Raw genomic sequence first — 22,487 nt, 5'->3', positions numbered from 1 at the left:
GTTCCTTGGGAAATGCTAAACACACTGATCACTCTATTAGGGAAATCATAGCTCCCAACTGTCCCTGATTTGGAGCAATGTCCCTCTGTCCCTCTTTCCCCCTCATGTGTCCCTCATTTCGGTCTGATCCATATAGTTGTATATAAAATGCACTTTTTATCTTTCAAAAAGTTTCTCAGTGCTAAACCTTTCATCCAAATTCCAAATTGTTCTTGGTTAATTCTCCTTTAAGGGGGTGTGGCAGGGGGCGCGCCCTCTGCCTACATACGCTTGCCAGTAGGCGTCCCTCATTCCTAAATGTTGGGAGGTGTGGAGAAATGTTGAGCACACTGGGCCCTCTTGTCAGGGACATGCTGCAAACACTGAGCAGTTTGCTAGGGTTATGATTAGCACAGAGACATGTGAAGTATAGTGGGCAGAGTATAGTTACATATCAAAACTTAGTGCTTTGTCTAGGGCATGCTGGAAGAATGGATCACTCTACCGGGTTCATGTTGAGCACAAGGAGCACTCTGCCAGGGCTACGTTGAGCATGCTGAGAAGTTGGAGCTCTACAACAGATATATTGAGCACTTTACCATAAAAATACTATACCAGGGACATGGTGATTACATAAGGCACTTTGCAACGGACAAGTGGAAAATTCTAAGTATTCTTCTAGGTATGGGCAGAACACTCTGAGCACATTGTCATGGGCATACCTAACACAGGTGCCACTCAGAAAGAGAGATGCAGTGCACAAGCAACCCACTACAATGGAGGTGTAGAGCACATGACAAGGGTATTGTATAAGTCCTGGGGTCACCTGGGCCAACCAAAATCCACAACTCAACTCTGCCAATTAAAATTATCCGACACAAAACCAAAGCTGCTTTGGCCACAGCAGCCAATTTATGAAATGCAAAGCCAAAATAACAACATAAGCAATAAACATAACAAATTAAACTGGACACGGGATCAAGGTCTTTGAAGGCCATCTCATAACAAACCAAATATAACAAACTAATATCTGCATCTTAGGCAACAAGCCATACAACACTGCCTTGAGGAGATCATCATTACGACTATAGATACCAAATTAATCTTCACATGAGCCATTGCCACACGGATGCCATACCTGAGATGGCTCCTCAAACTCAGTTGAGCGTTAACTGCTGATGCTGTCCTTCAAAGATCCTAATATCCTGCCTGGCTGCAGTGACAGATTAGAGAGCAGAAATTGAAACATATAATGTATGGGCAGTAAGCATTATTTAAAAAAGAATTAAAAATATCCAATAGGGTGAGAGGGCAGGAACATTGCTCAGGTGCTGCCAACGCCAACAGGAACTGACATTTTCTGTCTCCTCAGATCCTCCTACAACTCCTCCTCAACCCTCCATCAATCAATCGGGTACGTGTCTACTTCAGTTTCATTTTTGTTTGGACAATTGTTTACCTATCACCACCCCTTGTCTCTCCAAACCCATGGCCATACATAGACGTCTCCATCTGCTGCTGCAGGATGGCTAAAGCCCCTAAAGCCCCATACACACTATCAGTTTTTCTGCTGAGTTTTTCCTTAACCTCCCTGGCGGTATTCCCAAGTCTGGCTCGGGGTGAGATTTAATTACCATAAGCGGTATTCCAGAGCCAGACTCAGGATCCCATCGCAGGATCCATGAAGGGGGCTACTTACCTTGTCTCCTGGATCCAGCGATGTCTCCCTGCTGTGATCAGCGAGCCTCCATGCCTTGCACGATCTGTGACAGCGCCGGACTCCGTTTCCTGTGAGCATTGCGACGCACGGGGACGGAGTTCGGCGCCAAATTCAAAAAGTAAAAAACACAGTATAGCTACAGTATAATGTAATCATACAGAATACAGTACTGTATCAAATAATTACACATCCCCTTTGTCCCTAGTGGCTTGTCCAGTGTCCTGCATACAGTTTTATGTTATATACACTGTTCTTTATGCCTGGAAACTTAAGATTGTCCATAGCAACCAAAAAATGTCCGTTTACATCAAAAGTGGTTATAGAGCAGCTAGAAAACAGCGATAATAAATTAGAATCATTTGCAGAATTGAGCGATGGTAATTTGTGTGGAAATTTGTCATCAAACACTAAAAGTAATGACAGCGACAATTCTGCAACTCAGCACATTTCAGTGTTTTTGATTTATTATTTGTTAGAATTATTGTTATTGTTAGTTGCCCAAGAATTACGAACGTAGTGATGTACTAGATGTACTACGTGGTTTTTCAGCTCTTTAGCGCCACCCTTTGGGCTCCTTCTGCTAATTTCATGTTAGTAGAAGTTTGGTGAGTGTTGATTCGCGCTTTTCTTTTCGCGTTTTTCATTTAGCGATTTTCAGTTCGTGCTTTCCACTTAGTTTCTAAACGGCCATTCATCAACCAGACATGTTGCGGAATCTAAGCAGATAACGTGTTATTTATTATTGGCCTTGGAGTTATTGCTTTTTTTGGTTGAATAATGATTTGATTTGGTATATTTTCTATATTTTTGGATGCTTAGAAAGCACTTTTTGGTTAAGTTCTATGGGCAGATAGCATATCTAATTTTTTTTTTTGTTAATGCACAATACAAAAATTGTGTAGAATAATACTTGGCTGTGTGTTTTACTTCAAATGACAGTTTGGGAGTCGGCAGTTACATTTTAAAAAATACAATGTAAAATTAACAAGGGACACCAACATAGTTGTATCTTTAATCTCAAAAACTACAGGATAATGGTGTTGTGGTAACTTGCACAAATAAAAAAAAACAAAGAAAACCCCATAATAATATTATTCTTGATAACACTAGAAAAAAAAAACTTTTGAAAATGTGTTTGCAATAACTCGATCAGTATCACCAGCAAAGCAGCTTCATTATTATCTCATTAAAGAAGAAGAGAATTGTGCGCCGCATTTGGAGATTTCATAATTTGGCGCGTCACAAATGTTAATTCTCTTATACGAATGCTAGTTTACAAGACCGACCGCTTCTGCTTCCGAGCATGCGTCTTTGTACTTTGAACTTTTGTCCAACGGACTTGTGTACACACGATCGGAAAGTCCGACAACACACATTTGTTGGCGTAAAACATCATAAAGACATGCTAGCCAAAATTTGTTGGTGGAAAGTCCAACAACAATTGTCCGAAGGAGCGTACACACGGTTGGATTTTCCGCCAACAGCCTGACTTCCAACATTTCCGTCTGAAAATCCGATCGTGTGTACGGGGCTTTAGGGACTTTGGAGCCCAGGCAATTGCCCAGTTTGCCTGCCTCTCCAAAAAAAAAAATTTCCTTGCCATGGCTAACAAAGCCCAGGTAACCCAGGTGTGTCTCTTAATAAAAGCATGGGCGGCACTAAGACCCTCCATTTGACAACCATATAGCTTTAATTAATCTTCATTTTTATATTTGTAATGATTCTTACCACGGCTTTACTTTTCTTTCCAATAAAATTAGTATGGGAAGCCATTCAAAGTAATTTACAGCAGCAAACTAAATCAAAAGCAGAGCAATTCCCAATATTAACCACTTAAGCCCCGGAAGGATTTACCCCCTTCCTGACCAGAGCGTTTTTTGTGATTCGGCACTGCATCGCTTTAACTTACAATTGCACGGTCGTGCGGCGAGGCTCCCAAACCAAATTGATATCCTTTTTTTCCCACAAATAGAGCTTTCTTTTGGTGGTATTTGATCACCTCTGTGGTTTTTATTTTTTGCGCTATAAACAAATTTTTTTTCCTCATTTTAGGCCGATACGTATTCTTCTACTTTTTTTTTGGTTAAAAAAATTGCAATAACCGATTATTGACTGGTTTGCGCAAAAGTTATAGCGTTTACAAAATAGGGGATAGTTTTATGGCATTTTTATTAATAATTTTTTTTTTACTAGTAATGGCGGCGATCGGCGATTTTTATCATGACTGCAACATTATGGTGGACACGTCGGACAATTTTGACACATTTTTGGGACCATTGTCATTAATACAGCGATCAATGCTATAAAATTGCATTGATTACTGTAAAAATGTCACCGGCAGTGAAGGGGCTAACCACTAGGGGGCGGGGAGGGGTTAAGTGTGTCCTAGAGGCGTGTTTCTAACTGTCTGGGGGCGTGGCTGTGTGTGACACCACACTGATCGCTGCTTCCGATGACAGGGAACAGACTATCAGTGTCCTGTCACTAGGCAGAACGGGGAGATACTGTTTACATCGGCATCTCCCCGTTCTAGAGCTCCGTGACGCGATCGCAGGTATCCCTGCGGCGATCGAGTCCGTGGGACCCGCGGGCGTGGTCACGGAGCTCGCAGAAGGCGCGTGAGAAATTCAAAGTTACGTACCGGTACGTTACTTTTCCCGGTCGTGCCATTCTGCCGACGTATATATGTGCAGGAGCCGGTCGGGAACTGGTTAACCAATCACTTGTTTTCCCTGAAACAAATAATTGTTCAAGGGCAAACAATACAGGAAAGAGCTCCCCTGAAGTGTTCAGAACTTAAAAAAAAAAAACTTTTTTAATGCAGATTTTTTTCTACTGTTTATAGCCAAATTTATAGTCCAACATTAATTAAAATGAAAGGGTTTGTCTATAGTGATGGACGAACTTCCGACGGGACGTTTCGCGAACGCGAAACGCGAACGGACACAAACGTTCGCGAAAACGACCGTTCGCCGCGGGCTCCATTGACTTCAATGGGAGGCGAATTTCGCAAACCTTTAGGTCGAATTTGCGGCCACGGGGTAATTATTAGGGGGTAGCACGTAGTCCCACCACCTGGACAATAGCATAATACATGTATGAGGTGAATTTGGGATCGATAACTACAAGCATTTTTTTTTTATTTGGGAAATTGTTCTGACAATTCAGGACTATGGAGCTAATGAAGGCAATGGAGGAGAGGGAAGGTCAGGGACCAGGGTAGGCAAACAAGAGGGTGCAGGAGATACAGAGCACTGACAGCAGCACCGTAATACAGAGCACTGACATCAGCACCGTGACATACAGCGCTGACAGCAGCTCCGTGACATACAGCGCTGACAGCAGCTCCGTGACATACAGCGCTGACAGCAGCTCCGTGACATACAGCGCTGACAGCAGCTCCGTGACATACAGCGCTGACAGCAGCTCCGTGACATACAGCGCTGACAGCAGCACCGTGACATACAGCGCTGACAGCAGCTCCGTGACATACAGCGCTGACAGCAGCTCCGTGACATACAGCGCTGACAGCAGCTCCGTGACATACAGCGCTGACAGCAGCACCGTGACATACAGCGCTGACAGCAGCTCCGTGACATACAGCGCTGACAGCAGCTCCGTGACATACAGCGCTGACAGCAGCTCCGTGACATACAGCGCTGACAGCAGCTCCGTGACATACAGCGCTGACAGCAGCTCCGTGACATACAGCGCTGACAGCAGCACCGTGACATACAGCGCTGACAGCAGCTCCGTGACATACAGCGCTGACAGCAGCTCCGTGACATACAGCGCTGACAGCAGCTCCGTGACATACAGCACTGACAGCAGCTCCGTGACATACAGCGCTGACAGCAGCTCCGTGACATACAGCGCTGACAGCAGCACCGTGACATACAGCGCTGACAGCAGCTCCGTGACATACAGCGCTGACAGCAGCTCCGTGACATACAGCGCTGACAGCAGCTCCGTGACATACAGCGCTGACAGCAGCTCCGTGACATACAGCGCTGACAGCAGCTCCGTGACATACAGCGCTGACAGCAGCTCCGTGACATACAGCGCTGACAGCAGCTCCGTGACATACAGCGCTGACAGCAGCACCGTAAGCAGCCCCAGGAGGAAGTCAGCACAGCACAGGGATGGTGTGATCCCCTCATAATAAGAACCCCCAGGAGGAAGTCAGCACAGCACAGGGATGGTGGGAGCCCCTCATAATAAGAACCCCCAGGAGGAAGTCAGCACAGCACAGGGATGGTGGGAGCCCCTCATAATAAGAACACCCAGGAGGAAGTCAGCACAGCACAGGGATGGTGGGAACCCCTCATAATAAGCAGCCCCAGTAGAAATATGACACCGCTCAACCTCTTCAAAGAGGAGGGTAGGGGCATATAGTACGGTGTGCTTTTTTGGGTCAGGGAAGTGAGCCAAATGAATTAAGAAGGTCTGTGTGCTTGATTCCAAAAATTGTTTATAGACATATACATGGTCTACTGATCACATGTGTTGAATTCCTCCGAGATCCATGCCTCATTCATTTTTAGAAATGTGAGGTAGTTAACACTGTCGTGAGCTAGGCGAGTACGCTTATCGGTCACAATCCCCCCTGCTGCGCTGAACGTCCTTTCGGACAGGACACTGGATGAGGGGCAAGCCAACAGTTCGATTGCAAATTGGGCAAGCTCTGGCCAGAGGTCAAGCCTGCCCACCCAGTAGTCTAGGGGTTCATCACTCCTCAGAGCGTCCACATCGGCCGTTAACCCAATGTAGTCGGACACCTGACGGTCTAGGCGTTCCCTGATGCTGGATCCGGATGACACCTGTCGATGGGTCGGCTGAAAGAATGACCTCATATCCGAAGTCACCAACACATCTTCAAACCGGCCTCTTCTTGCAGGCGCTGTTGGATTGGTACCCGCAAATCCTTCTCTGGGAGTGGGAATTGCTCCTCTGCCAGCGCACGCAAAAGCAGAATGCAGCATTTCTCGAAGCAAGGCCTGGAAGTGCTGCATTCTGACAGCCCTCTGCGACGGCGGTAACATTTCCGCCATTTTGTGTTTGTACCGGGGATCTAAGTACGTTGCCACCCAGTACTGGTCCTTGACCCTCATGCTTTTTATACGGGGGTCCCTATTAAAACACTGGAGCATGAAGGCCCCCATTTGCACTCAAGCGGAAGGTATGTGGTGGTGGTGGTGTTGTTGGTGGTAGTGTCTTTGGGGGTGCACATAGCAGAGAGTGAAGAAGAGGGTGCAGATCGAGAGGATGAGGAGGGTGCAGAAGAATAAGGCTGAGTGAGCCACTCAACCAAGTCTGGTGCGTCCTTTAAAGTAATTGAACGCACCTTCTGCAACTTCCCACTTTGGCTCAAGGCTGTTGCTCCTGCCCTACCCCTACCACCCCTGCGGAAGGGCCTGCCTCTTCCTCTGCCTGTCATTTTTTAAATCACCCTGTGACAAAACTCTTAGTCCCTATACCGCTGAAGGACTGCTGCAGTATAGGGCAGCGGTCAGCAGTAGTGCACGTCAACCCTATGTATTGTGGACCGATAGCGGTCCTTACAGAACAGCAGACTGTACTGCACTCAGGCCTATGTACCGTAGCACCCTATACCAAGTTACCAGTCCTTATAAAAACTTTTGTGGACCAAGCAGGTTGTGTGTTAGTGATTAGCAGACTGTACGTCAGTCCCTATACCAATGAAGGACTGCTGCAGTATAGGGCAGCGGTCAGCAGTAGTGCATGGCAACCCTATGTATTGTGGACCGATAGCGGTCCTTACAGAACAGCAGACTGTACTGCACTCAGGCCTATGTACCGTAGCACCCTATACCAAGTTACCAGTCCTTATAAGAACTTTTGTGGACCAAGCAGGTTGTGTGTTAGTGATTAGCAGACTGTACGTCAGTCCCTATACCAATGAAGGACTGCTGCAGTATAGGGCAGCGGTCAGCAGTAGTGCACGGCAACCCTATGTATTGTGGACCGATAGCGGTCCTTACAGAACAGCAGACTGTACTGCACTCAGGCCTATGTACCGTAGCACCCTATACCAAGTTACCAGTCCTTATAAAAACTTTTGTGGACCAAGCAGGTTGTGTGTTAGTGATTAGCAGACTGTACGTCAGTCCCTATACCAATGAAGGACTGCTGCAGTATAGGGCAGCGGTCAGCAGTAGTGCACGGCAACCCTATGTATTGTGGACCGATAGCAGTCCTTACAGAACAGCAGACTGTACTGCACTCAGGCCTATGTACCGTAGCACCCTATACCAAGTTACCAGTCCTTATAAGAACTTTTGTGGACCAAGCAGGTTGTGTGTTAGTGTTTAGCAGACTGTGCGTCAGTCCCTATACCGCTGAAGGACTGCTGCAGTATAGGGCAGCGGTCAGCAGTAGTGCACGTCAACCCTATGTATTGTGGACCGATAGCGGTCCTTACAGAACAGCAGACTGTACTGCACTCAGGCCTATGTACCGTAGCACCCTATACCAAGTTACCAGTCCTTATAAAAACTTTTGTGGACCAAGCAGGTTGTGTGTTAGTGATTAGCAGACTGTACGTCAGTCCCTATACCAATGAAGGACTGCTGCAGTATAGGGCAGCGGTCAGCAGTAGTGCACGGCAACCCTATGTATTGTGGACCGATAGCGGTCCTTACAGAACAGCAGACTGTACTGCACTCAGGCCTATGTACCGTAGCACCCTATACCAAGTTACCAGTCCTTATAAGAACTTTTGTGGACCAAGCAGGTTGTGTGTTAGTGATTAGCAGACTGTACGTCAGTCCCTATACCAATGAAGGACTGCTGCAGTATAGGGCAGCGGTCAGCAGTAGTGCACGGCAACCCTATGTATTGTGGACCGATAGCGGTCCTTACAGAACAGCAGACTGTAACGCACTCAGGCCTATGTACCGTAGCACCCTATACCAAGTTACCAGTCCTTATAAGAACTTTTGTGGACCAAGCAGGTTGTGTGTTAGTGATTAGCAGACTGTACGTCAGTCCCTATACCAATGAAGGACTGCTGCAGTATAGGGCAGCGGTCAGCAGTAGTGCACGGCAACCCTATGTATTGTGGACCGATAGCGGTCCTTACAGAACAGCAGACTGTAACGCACTCAGGCCTATGTACCGTAGCACCCTATACCAAGTTACCAGTCCTTATAAGAACTTTTGTGGACCAAGCAGGTTGTGTGTTAGTGATTAGCAGACTGTACGTCAGTCCCTATACCAATGAAGGACTGCTGCAGTATAGGGCAGCGGTCAGCAGTAGTGCACGGCAACCCTATGTATTGTGGACCGATAGCGGTCCTTACAGAACAGCAGACTGTACTGCACTCAGGCCTATGTACCGTAGCACCCTATACCAAGTTACCAGTCCTTATAAGAACTTTTGTGGACCAAGCAGGTTGTGTATTAGTGTTTAGCAGACTGTGCGTCAGTCCCTATACCGCTGAAGGACTGCTGCAGTATAGGGCAGCGGTCAGCAGTAGTGCACGGCAACCCTATGTATTGTGGACCGATAGCAGTCCTTACAGAACAGCAGACTGTACTGCACTCAGGCCTATGTACCGTAGCACCCTATACCAAGTTACCAGTCCTTATAAGAACTTTTGTGGACCAAGCAGGTTGTGTGTTAGTGTTTAGCAGACTGTGCGTCAGTCCCTATACCGCTGAAGGACTGCTGCAGTATAGGGCAGCGGTCAGCAGTAGTGCACGTCAACCCTATGTATTGTGGACCGATAGCGGTCCTTACAGAACAGCAGACTGTAACGCACTCAGGCCTATGTACCGTAGCACCCTATACCAAGTTACCAGTCCTTATAAGAACTTTTGTGGACCAAGCAGGTTGTGTATTAGTGTTTAGCAGACTGTGCGTCAGTCCCTATACCGCTGAAGGACTGCTGCAGTATAGGGCAGCGGTCAGCAGTAGTGCACGGCAACCCTATCTATTGTGGACCGATAGCGGTCCTTACAGAACAGCAGACTGTACCGCACCCAAGCCTATGTACCGTAGCACCCTAGACAGACCAAGTTACCAGTCCTGATAAAGAGCTTTGTGGAACAAGTGAGTTGTGAATGATTAGCAGACTGCAGCAGAAGGGCAGCAGTCAAGTATAATATTCTTTCTATATTTGGAAGAAAGAATATTATACGTGTACAAGCCTATTACCGTACCACTGATACCAGTCCTGAAAAGAACCTTTGTGGAACTAATAGTAACAGCAAGTCTTTAAAATTATCCTCACTGCCTGACACACTGCTTCCTGCCTGTCCCTATACAAATTGGCAAAAAAGAGTAGGCTGGAACGATTAGCTGGAACAGCTCTTTTGTGGACCTGATAGTAACAGCTAATGATGATGATGATGATGATGATGAAGAAAGACTAATCTGGCTGAGCTGTCCCTAAAATAGCAGCATACAGCGCTCTGTCCCTTTATCTAAACTGACAAAAGAAACTCAGGCTGCTGACCTAACACCTATACCAGTCCTGAAAAGAACTTTTGTGTACCAAATAGCTAGCGTTTTCTCTGTCCCTACTCCACACAGGATCCTTTCCCTACAGTGACAGAAGAAAGAATGTAAAATGGCCACCGGATCGGGTGTATTTATAGGTTAGGGGGAATGTCCAAGTGTCCATGAGCTGTCATGTCTCAATTGGTTGTCCTGTAACACATGATAAACGTGTCACGAAAGGTTAAAGTTCTTGTATACATTAAACACGTAAGTCCGCCGGGGCGAACGACGGAAAAAGGCGTTCGAACCCGCGGACGGCGAAAGTCGGAAATTCGCCGCGAAACGACCGCCGGGCGAACCGTTCGGCCATCACTATTTGTCTATACAAATGTATTCATGAGTTATGAATAGAAACTTTAGTTCTCATCTTCTCCTATGTTCTGTTGCATACACAGTGGTTTCCATGTTGTGAATGTTTCTTTTATACTACATTATAGAGAATGTGACATGATGGGTGAGACTCCTCTAGCAATAGTAGTGAGAATCGCATCAGGAGTATTCATAGAAATAAATTTGAGGCACGGGAGACAGGAGGGGAGCCAATCTACCAGCATCTACCGCATTAAAATAATAGTTTTGGTTTGATTGCCACTTTTCTTTTTTTTTTTTCTTTTTTTTATTGAAATTTGTCATACACAAAAAAGTTAAAACATTTTCCCTACTCAATGGGGATATACATGAACAAATTTTATTTCCAAACCTTTATCTAACCTTACCCTCCTTCCTATTTTTACCACAAAAAAACTGGGAAAAAATATTAACTCGAGTATAAGCCTAGGGTGAGAAATGCGCAGCTACCCTTTTTCCCCAAAAATAAGACCTAGCGTGATTGTCTGTGATGGCTGCAATGTAAGCCCTACCCCCCAAATAAGCCCTATTTAAAGCCCTTGTAGGTCTTATTTTCAGGGAAACGGGGTAGGGCTTATTTGGCGGGGTAGGGCTTATATTGCAGCAATCACTGACAATCACGCTAGGTCTTATTTTCAGGGAAACAGGGTATTGTAAGTGGAAAAGAGGGTCAACAATGCCCATTTGCAGCCTCCCTGTGTCCATTTGCAGTCATAGGTCCCCCGAACTTCAAACTCAGTAGTTAAGGGTTCCTTGATGCCCCCTAGCTGCAGGCACAATTTGGAGTCTCTGGAAATGACATTGCTGCAGATGGACACAATTGACCGACTTTGAGGCCCTGTATCACAGGGCCACTTGGTGCTACGAACGTAAAATTTGGTGTGCAAACCCATTGGAACCAGCACTACAACATATCCATAGTGCCGGGGTTCCTAGCCCCAAGTGGCCCCTGAGATATGGGGTGCCAAAGTCGGTTTGGAAAATGTCAAGCACTTTTCTGCAGCAGAGAATGACATTTTCCGAATCGACTTTGGGGCCCTGTATCCCGGGGCCACTTGGTGCTAGGAACCCCGGCACTATGGATATATTGTAGTGCTGGTTCCAATGGGTTTGCACACCATTGGATATGATGTAGTGCTGGTTCCACTGGGTTTGCACACCAAATTTGGGGTTCCTAGCACCAAGTGGCCCCGAGACACGGGGGCCCCAAAGTCAGTTCAGAAAATTTCATTCTCTGCTGCAGAAAAGTGCTTGACTCGAGTATAAGCCGAGGGGGGCATTTTCAGCACAAAAAAAAGAGGTGCTGAAAAACTCGGCTTATACTCGAGTATATATGGTAGTTATTTCCTTAATATAACTCAGTATTTCCTTCCAGTACATTTTAATTTTGGGGCACCCCCACCATATATGTGCCATGGTTCCCGTTTGTTTACAGCCCCGCCAACACTCCGTTGTTTGTCCTATTTGACATTTCCCTAGTGTTTCTGGGGTTCTATACCATCGGGTTACGCACTCATAGTTCATTTCCACCATCCCATTATTTACTGATGATCCATGTACTAGTTTCAGGATTTTTCCGACTTCTTAGTTCCTTCCTCGTTTCTCCAATTCCCTCTCCCATTTTTTTTATAAATGTCGGAATTTCCAGCTCTTCTACTTCTATCAAGGTTTTATATGCCACCTTTCATGTGTTGTATGTGTTCAGATTCATACATCTCTGTGTCTATTCCAGAACCTTCAGAGTCAGAAAAATCTCTGCCCAACATCGGTATGGAGAAGGAAATAGGCAACATCATGGCAACCCATCTGAAAACACTTGGAGAGGACGGCATACGAACGTTTAAATACTATCTTAGTTTAATAGCGGCACCTTTTGAAAAAAGCAAAATTCAGACAAGACATATTAAAGATAAATCTGTGGAGGAAATGGTTGACCTCATCATTAGCCGCCATACTATGAGACACGCACAAGCAACAGTCGAAAAAGTTCTTGACCGTATGGATGGAAAACAAATAAAGATGTTAATTGTGGAAGATATCAGTAAGGTGAGTAACACAAATTGCTCCAGTAATCAAACAACTCTGCTTCTCTCTGCCATAATACAAACACCAGTCGTATATTTCAGTTGTGAAAGCGCCCTGAGGCGATTCAGTTCGCATAGGTAGTGCTATACAAGTCACTCATTCATTCATTCAGTTGTGGTTGGGTACTGGTTGCATTGTGTCAGAGATGTAGATGTTAAAATATAAAAAATCATTCATTAGCATGTCCAAGACGCCAACTGTCAATGTCAAAGACTGCAAATTAAACTTGATGACAGATGTGTTAATCGTTTGTAGTGTTGTACAGCCAATGTGTATCAGGGGCATTTGTCTCCTTTATCGGGGCTGTTGTTTTGGAACTGGTCTTTACCGAGGCAAAATTAAGTCATTCAAACCCCATTTTCTATAAAAATCAAGTCTGCTTGTTTAGGTAACAGATTTACAGAAAATTTGGTTTTTATTTTATTTTATAATCGTGATCGCTGGCCATGTATAATGTGGCTGTAAAATTACAAAAATGACATAACAAAAAAGATTAAAACATTTTTATTATTATATTTTGTGTGTTTTGTTATTTCTTTTTGTTAACATTTTGTAGACGATGGGGAAAAAAATAAAAAATGTAATCAGATGGCACAAAAATAGTTTTCTTTTTTTAATAAAAAATGTCACTTTTTTTTTGTATGGTTATTTGATGGTTTAACCACTTCAGCCCCGGACCAATTGTCAGCCTAAGGACCAGAGGTCTTTTTACAATTTCGCACTGCACTGCTTTAACTGGTAATTGCGCGGTCATGCAATGTTGTACCCAAACAAAATTTGCGTCCTTTTCTTCCCACAGATAGAGCTTTCTTTTGATGGTATTTGATTGCCTCTGCAATTTTTATTTTTTGCGATATAAATGGAAAAAGACCGAAAATTTCAAGAAAAATATATATTTTCTACTTTTTGTTATAAGAAAAATCGAATAAACTCAATTTTAGTCATACATTTAGGGCAAAATTTATTCAGCCACATGTCTTTAATTAAAAAAAATGTACATTTTCTGGAATTTACACAGCTTTTAATTTATGACTGCCTATCTCATTTCTTGAGGTCCTAAAATGGCAGGGCAGTACAACCCCCCCCCCCCCCAAATGACCCCATTTTGGAAAGTAGACACCCCAAGGAAATTGCTGAGGGGCATGTTGAGCCCATTGAATATTTTTTTTCTCCCAAGTGATTGAATAATGACACACAAAAAAAAAAAGTTTACAAAAAGTTGTCACTAAATGATATATTGCTCACACATGCCATAGTTATATGTGGAATTGCACCCCAAAATATATTCTGCTGCTTCTCCTGAGTACGGATATACCACATATGTGGTACTTTTTGGGAGTCTAGCCACATATGGCACCCCGAAAACCAATCACTGCCTTCAGGATTTCTAAGGGTGCAAATTTTTGATTTCACTCCTCACTACCTATCACAGTTTCAAAGGCCATAAAATGCCAAAATAGCACAAACCCCCCCCCCCCCAAATGACCCCCTTTTGGAAAGTAGACACCCCAAGCTATTTACTGAGAGGCATGTTGAGTCCATTAAATATTTTATATTTTGCCACAAGTTGCAGGAATATTAAAAATTTTTTTTTTTTTTTTTTTGCACAAAGTTGTCACTAAATGATATATTGCTCACACATGCTATGGGCATAAGTGAAATTACACCCCAAAATAAATTCTGCTGCTTCTCCCGAGTACGGGGATACCACATGTGGGGGACTTTTTGGGAGCCTAGCCACGTACGGGACCCCGAAAACCAAGCACTGCCTTCCGGATTTAAATATAAAATGCTACCAAAAAAAACTGTTAGCGATGGCAGGGATCAGGCCTGACTCTGCGAACGCTGCTGTTATGTGTTTAGTGTTTTGTAAGTGACAGTGATCAATCGATACTGCACTTGGGTGGGCTGGGCGGAGGGGCAAAACGCAGGTGCCAACAGGTATCTGGGCTGATCCCGCTAACAATGCGTTTTTTTGGAACCCTAAACTGCTGGGGACGCTAGTATAGATCTGATCAGATCAGATATTGATCTGTTCAGATTCTATACCACTACGGGAGGTTTATGCTTTGCGTGTGGGTGTTAGCAGTACTGGCATTAACCTAGCGCTGCCTGGGGCGACGCAGACCCTGACCCTAAAACCTAATTACTATCACCCGCTGGGTGATCAGGGGGTTAAACCTTTATTGGGTAATAAATGGTGGGTGCCCTGATGCTATAAAAAGCAAACTAACCAGAGTCACCCATAACACTTATACGGTGATCACTGGTGAAAGGGTTAACTAGGGGCAATCAGGGGGTTAAAATCTTTATTAGGTAGTATATGGGGGTCCCTAGCGCTATATAAAAACCTGACGGGGAACCTAAATAACTAACTGGCTAACCAGCGTCACCAGTGGCACTTATACGGTGATCGTTGGTGAAAGGGTTAACTAGGGGCAATCAGGGGGTTAAAACCATTATTGGGTAGTATATGGGGGTACCTAGCGCTATAAAAACCTGGCGGTGAACCTAAAAAAATAACTAGCTACCTAGCGACACTAGTGACACTAATGCAGCGATCAGAAAAATGATTGCTTAGTGATACTGGCAAAAGGGGGTGAAAGGGTTAACTAGGGGCAATCAGGGGGTTAAAACCATTATTGGGTAGTATATCGGGGTACCTAGCGCTATAAAAACCTGGCGGTGAACCTAAAAAAATAACTAGCTACTTAGTGGCACCAGTGACACTAATGCAGCGAACAGAAAAACGATCGCTTAGTGATACTGGTGAAAGGGTTAACTCTAGGGGCAATCAGGGGGTTAAACCTTTATTGGGGGGGGGGGTAGGGGGCTACCCTGGACCTAACACTAACTGCCCTGACAGTTTTTACTGTCACAACTGACACTGAATGCAGTGATCAGTAAATAAATGATCACTGCAATCAGTGACACTGTGACTGGGAGGGGGAGGAAGGGCAGGGGGGCGATCGGGGGGGGTGATGGGGGGGATTTGTGTGCCTATGTGTACCTACATGTCAGTCAAAAAGACCGCCCCGAGGAGAATGACATCACTTGCTCCCTGCCTGTGTTTACTTTACACAGCGGGGGAAGCTTCTCATTCGCCAGGAGCGATCGAGAGGGGATGGCCCCTCATCCCGGATCGCTCCTGCGGCGAAACAGACCGCCGCATCCAGCGGGAGGAGGTCCGATCGGACCCCCTACCCGCTGGAAGGCGAGCACGTACATGTACGTGCTTGTGTCTGTCGGTGCCATTGCACCGACGTACATTGCCATGCGGCGGTCCTTAAGTGGTTAAAGGCATCGGTCAGACGGCCACCTTCTCCACTGCTCTTCCTCTGACTGAACGAAGCTCCAGCACCAGGAAATTGTAACCTCCAGGGTCTGGAAATGTGTTGCACAAACCTTTCTTCAAAGCCTCCTGAAGATGTTTCATCCTCTATTCCCTCTGCGAAGGCAGGGTGAGTTCTGCAACCTTACCCTTGTAGCGTGGATCAAGAAGGGTTGCCAGTCAGTAATGATCCCTCTCCTTGATACCACAAATCCTAGGGTTCTCTGGGTCACTAAGGATCATATGATCCATAACTATCTCCTCCCAGCCATGTACAACTCCTTGGATTTCTGGGGAATGAAAACCATCCCTTGAAGGCTGCTGCTGAATGTTATCCTCTACATTCATCCTGACACAATCCTCCTCCTCCTCCTCTTCTTCGTATGTTTGGCGGGCCAGCAGGAATGCTATCTGGATAAAGGGGGCCTTGAGAGGAAAGAAAGTCCTCCTCTTCCTCCTGCTGTTCTGCCTCAAGTGCTCTGTCATTGATTCCATGAAGCATGTGCTTCAGCAGGAAGACTAGAGGGACAGTGTCATTAATGCATGCATTGTTGCTGCTCACCATCCTTGTGGCCTCCTCAGATAGTGACAGGACAGTGCATGCATCCTTGATCAGTAGCCACTGGCATGGTAAGAAGCCAAGCTCCCCTGACCCTGTCCGCCATACTCGCTGATGTCCCTCTGCTGTGTTTGCAGCCACTGCAGCATTGATGTCCCTCTGCTGTGTTTGCAGCCGCTGCAGCATTGTCATCGTTGAGTTTCACTTGGTGGGCATGCCACAAATGAGGCGGTTGGTGGGCAGGTTGCATTCCCTTTGAATGTCAGCCAGCCAAGCACTGGCATTATATGACCAGCGGAAATTACCATAGGAGAAGGAGAAGTGAGACTGGTGTGAACCGTAGCCAGAATATGATCAGGAGGAATCACAGGAACCGGAACCAACTCCATCTTGGAAGTGGAGGAAAAATGTTGTGACAAAGCGTCAGCCCTTACATTCTTAGTACCGGGTAAGAATGAGACAATGTAATTAAAGCTCAACAAGAAAAGAGCCCATTGCACCCTTCTGGGAGAGAAGCGTTTAGTCTCAGACAAGAATGTGAGATTCTTATGGTCAGTAAGAATGAGATCCGGCACAGTGGTACCCTCGAGTAGATGTCTCCATTCTTTCAGGGCTAAAATGTTTGTCACCAATCTCGTAATTGCACTCCGTAGGTGACAATTTCTTGGAAAAGTAGCCACACGGATGCATAGCGCTCTCAGGCCGCGTACACACGGGCGGACTGTTCGCCCAACTTTGTCCGCTGAACAGTGTTTCAGCGGACAGTCCGCTCGTGTGTGGGCTTCAGCGGACAGTTTCAGCGGACTGTTTGACGAACAAAGTCTTACGGAATTTCCGTAAAACTGTTCGCTGAAACTTGGTTTCAGCGGACAGTCCGCCCGTGTGTGGGCCAGTCCGCTGTACTTTCGAAATGAGCGGACTGTTCCCGCCCGGAGAAAAGTCTGCTCATTTCGAGCGCGTCTCCAGGTAGGCGGGGCCCGCGACGGAGACGTCGCGGGCTCTGCCGCCTGGAATGGACTTAAAGGGGAACCCCAACGCCGAAAAAAATCGGCGTGGGGGTCCCCCCAAAGTCCACAACAGACCCTTGTCCGAGCACGCTACCCGGCCGGCCAGGAAAGGGGGGCGAGCGAGCGCGCCCCCCCTCCTGAGCCATACCAGGCCGCGCGCCCCCCCACCCCAAAGCACCTTGTCCCCATATTGATGAGGACAAGGGCCTCTTCCCGACAACCCTGGCCGTTGGTTGTCGGGGTCTGCGGGCGGGGGGCTTATCGGAATCCGGGAGTAAGGGGGCCCCCAGATACCGGCCCCCCACCCTATGTGAATGAGTATGGGGTACAATGTACCCCTACCCATTCACCTGTAAAATAAAAGTACCCAAAAAAAAACACAACACACGAGATAAAATATTTTATTGCACAGCTCCGGGGGTCTTCCGTCTTCGGGGGTCTTCTCGCCAGACTCCTCCGCTATCTTCTTGTAGCTCTTTTGCTAGCGGAGGAGTCCGGCTTTCTTCCTCCCCGCCGCCGGCCTCTTCTCCCGACTTCGGGGGTCTTGTCCCCCTCTTCAGTTCTTCTGCCGGGCCACCGCGCCTTCTTATAGCTCTTTTAGAGGCGGTGGCCCGGTCTTCTGTCGCCGCCTTCCATTCTTCTGCCGGGCCACCGCGCCTTCTTATAGCTCTTTTAGAGGCGGTGGCCCGGTCTTCTGTCGCCGCTGTCGCCGTCGCCTTCCGTTTTTCTTCTTCTTCTTCTTCTTCTTCTTCTTCTCCAGGAGATGTTGACACGTCGCTCTCTCCGGCCGGAATGCCAGAGCCGCGCTGCGCGGCCACTTATATAGTGACAATGGGGTGGTGTCACATGGTATATGTCACATGGGTTGGTCACATGAGTTGATGTCACATGGGGACTATGACATCGTAAGGGGGCGGGGTCACCATGTGACCAACCCATGTGACATATACCATGTGACACCGCCCCATTGTCACTATATAAGTGGCCGCGCAGCGCGGCTCTGGCATTCCGGCCGGAGAGAGCGACGTGTCAACATCTCCTGGAGAAGAAGAAGAAGAAGAAGAAGAAGAAGAAGAACGGAAGGCGACGGCGACGGCGACATCGGCGACAGAAGACCGGGCCACCGCCTCTAAAAGAGCTATAAGAAGGCGCGGTGGCCCGGCAGAAGAACGGAAGGCGGCGACAGAAGACCGGGCCACCGCCTCTAAAAGAGCTATAAGAAGGCGCGGTGGCCCGGCAGAAGAACCGAAGAGGGGGACAAGACCCCTGAAGTCGGGAGAAGAGGCCGGCGGCGGGGAGGAAGAAAGCCGGACTCCTCCGCTAGCAAAAGAGCTACAAGAAGATAGCGGAGGAGTCCGGCGAGAAGACCTCCGAAGACGGAAGACCCCCGGAGCTGTGCAATAAAATATTTTACCTCGTGTGTTGTGTTTTTTTTTGGGTACTTTTATTTTACAGGTGAATGGGTAGGGGTACATTGTACCCCATACTCATTCACATAGGGTGGGGGGCCGGTATCCGGGGGCCCCCTTATTAAAGGCACCCCCCATGTTGAGGGCACGCGGCCTGGTACGGCTCAGGAGGGGGGGCGCGCTCGCTCACCCCCCTTTCCTGGCCGGCCAGGTAGCGTGCTCGGACAAGGGTCTGTTATGGACTTTGGGGGGACCCCCACGCCGATTTTTTTTCGGCGTTGGGGTTCCCCTTTAAGTCCATTCCAGGCGGCGGAGTCCATTCCCGCCTACCTTCACACGCGCTCGAAATGAGCGGACTGTCCTCCTCGTGTGTGGGCGAGTCCGTTCAATTCAAAAGTTGCGCGGACTTAGTACGACGAACTTAGTCCGCTCAAAAAGTACCGTGTGTGGGCAAGTTCGTTCATTCAAAAGTTTGAGCGGACTGTTTGACGAACTTAGTTTCGGCAGACAGTCCGCCCGTGTGTACGCCGCCTCAGAGTTAGGACGTTGAGACAGAAGGGCGCCAACTCCAGTCTCAGAAGCATCAACTTCTAGGATAAAAGGCAACGTAGAATCAGGATGTGCCAACACAGGAGCAGAAACAAAGGTAGCCATGAGAGTCTCAAAGGCCTTAATGGACTCCGGAGACCAACTCTGTGGGTTACCGTCCTTTCTAGTCATATCAGTCAGTGGCTTGACCAGAGACGAGAAGTTACAAATAAACTTCCGATAAAAGTTGGCAAAGCCAAGAAAACGCTGCAGAGGACATAAACCCACGGGTCAAAGCCACTTTAGGACTTCTGAAAGTTTCTCTGGGTCCATCAAAAAACCAGCAGTGGAAATGACATAATCCAGGAATTCAACACAATACACAATAGACATCTGTGTGGTGGCTCTCCAGGGACTTGGAAAATATGAGGATATCGTTGAGATAAACCACCGGGAGATCTTTTGCTTACATGGGCTGCCCAAGGTGAGTGTCTCGGACAGGGGCAGTCAGTTTGTTTCCTGGTTCTGGCGAGCCTTTTGTGCACAGTTGGGAATCCAGCTTGCTTTCTCTTCTGTGTATCACCCGCAGTCTAATGGGGCCACAGAGTGAGCCAATCAGTCCTTCTCCAAGCCCGGTGGCCCTCCGAGGGGGAGGGGTCATTGAGGAGGCGGTACTGTCAGTGCTGGCTTAGCCCTTCCTTCTCTGAGCTTGGCTGCTCATTGGCTAATTGCCAGCTCTGATCTCTCTCCACACTTACCCAGCTGTTCCTGATCCTGCTTGTCTGACCTGCCTACTTAAAGCTGTCCAGCTCACGTCATCTCTGCCTTCGCCTTGGACACATCACAAGAAACCATCTCCTGTGGTTCTGTTTAAAGACTGGCTTTTCTGACAGCCAGATCATCCCTTCTTCCCTTCTGGCTCCTTATCCTGCTTGCTGTTGCTCCACTTGGACACCTGACTTCTGGCCTGGCTGATTACCCAATCTGGTTATTGAACTCTGGACTAGCCGACTACTCGATCCGGTTACTGGACTCTGGCTATGATTTGACTACGCTTACTTTATTTACCATTTTATTTTTTATTAATAAACAAGTGTGATTTATTGTACTTCTGTCTCGGTCTGGTTCATGGTTTCTGACAGTTCACCACTCTTCTTCTTCACAAAGAAGAAACCAGCACCAGCAGGAGACAAGGATTTGCAGATGAAACCTTGAGAAAGCGCGTTTGCAACATACTCCTCCATGGTCTTATCCTCCAAGACTGACACAGGGTTTCAGTCTTGATTGCTCAATCATACGACCGGTGTGGAGGCAAAGTACCGGCTTGACATTTGTCAAAGACATCTGTAAAATTGCGGGACTCCTCTGGCAGGGAGGATAGTGAAGAGGTGCACAAAACATTGGCTACCTTCTGGAAGCATCTCTTACTGCATTGTGGTGACCAGGCGAGAACCTCAGCATGGAGCCAATCAAAAGAAGGGTTGTGCCTCTGTAACAAGGATAACCAATAACCAGCGGAAACTTAGGTGAGGAAGTAACTTGGAATTTAATTATCTCATGGTGAAGAGTCCCTACGGCCATGGACAATGAAACAGTCTCATGAGTCACATGGGCAGGCTGTAGAAGTGTCCCATTAAGAGCCTCAATGGCAAGTGGAGTGTCACGCAGCTGCAGCGGAATCAAGTGCTTTGATACACAGGCAGCATCAATGAACAGGCCTGCAGCCCCAGAGTCGATTAGAGCCTGTATCTCGATGGACAACTCCAAGAAAGGGTATCCGAAACCAGGGTTTTATCCCTCTGGATAACTGGAGATGAAACAGCGCCACCTAAGATCTGCCAAAAACAGAACCTCAAGGTTCGGGCGTTCCCTGGACGGGTAGGACAAGACTTCAAAAAGTGACCTGCCTGGCCACAATAAAGGCACAATCTCTCCCTCCTCCTAAGGCCGTGTACACACGAGAGGATTGTCCGCCCAACTTAGTCCGCTGAACCGTGTTTCAGCGGACAATCCGCTCGTGTGTGGGCTTCAGCGGACTTTTTCAGCGGACTGTCTGACGAACAAAGTCTTACGGAATTTCCGTAATTTTGTCCGTTCAAACTTGGTTTTGTCCGTCCAAACTTGGTTTCAGCGGACAGTCCGCTCGTGTGTAGGCAAGTTGAACAGACTAAGTATGGCGCATGCTCAGAAAGGATTTACACGGCCGAAGGTTGCATTGCAGTGTATAGGACGTCGTTTTTCTAGTCCCGTCGTACGTGCTGTACACGTCATCGCGCAAGCTTTCAGCGGACTGTCTGTTCATCGTGTGTGGTCAAGTCCGTTCATTCAAATGTTGGACGGACTGTCTGACGGATTGTCTGACGAACTTAGTTGGGCAGACAATCCGCCCGTGTGTACGCGGCCTAAGGGTTCTCTCAACTGCAGAGGCGTGTGAAGCCCAGGTGCATGGGTTCACCTTCACTGACAGACTCGGTACCAGGGGGCATAGGAGGTGAGGGAGGCAAGGGTGGGACTGTAAAGCTTGGAGACAAATGTACAGGAGGCTTCCGCAAGCGTTCCTTAACCACTTCGCGCCCAGGACAATTCTGACATTTCTCTCCTACATGTAAAATTCCAAATTTTTTTGCTAGAAAATTACATAGAACCCCCGAACATTATATATGTTTTTTTAGCAAAGACCCTAAAGAATACAATGGTGGTCGTTGCAACTTTTTATCTCGCACGGTATTTGCGCAGCAATTTTTCAAACACGTTTTTTTCAAAAAAAAAAAACAGTTTCATGCTTAAAAAACAAACAAACAAAAAACAGTAAAATTAGCCCAATTTTTTTGCATAATGTGAAAGAGGAGGATACGCCGAGTAAATAGATATCCAACATGTCACGCTTCAAAATTGCACATGCTCGTGGATTGGCGCCAAACTTTGGTATTTAAAAATCCCCATAGGCGACGCTTTAAATTTTTTACTGGTTACATGTTTTGGGTTACAGAGGAGGTC

At 47.0% G+C, this 22,487-nt stretch overlaps 1 long non-coding RNA gene across 1 annotated transcript; it reads left to right on the top strand.

Annotated features, from left to right (window-relative positions):
* Positions 1 to 1,081: 1,081 nt before the first annotated feature.
* On the top strand, positions 1,082 to 12,585 carry LOC143925371 (uncharacterized). The gene is made up of 2 exons (XR_013261954.1): positions 1,082 to 1,393; positions 12,304 to 12,585. It is a non-coding gene; the product is annotated as an uncharacterized LOC143925371 (long non-coding RNA).
* The last annotated feature ends 9,902 nt before the right edge of the window (positions 12,586 to 22,487 follow it).

This window comes from Lithobates pipiens, unplaced genomic scaffold (assembly GCF_037356315.1).
Source record: "Lithobates pipiens isolate NorthernLeopardFrog02 unplaced genomic scaffold, aLitPip1_a1.2 Scaffold_22, whole genome shotgun sequence".
In the NCBI taxonomy this organism is placed as follows: Eukaryota; Metazoa; Chordata; class Amphibia; order Anura; family Ranidae; genus Lithobates; species Lithobates pipiens.
The sequence above is the reverse complement of the archived record's forward strand: the minus strand, read 5'-3'. Positions and strand labels throughout refer to the sequence as shown.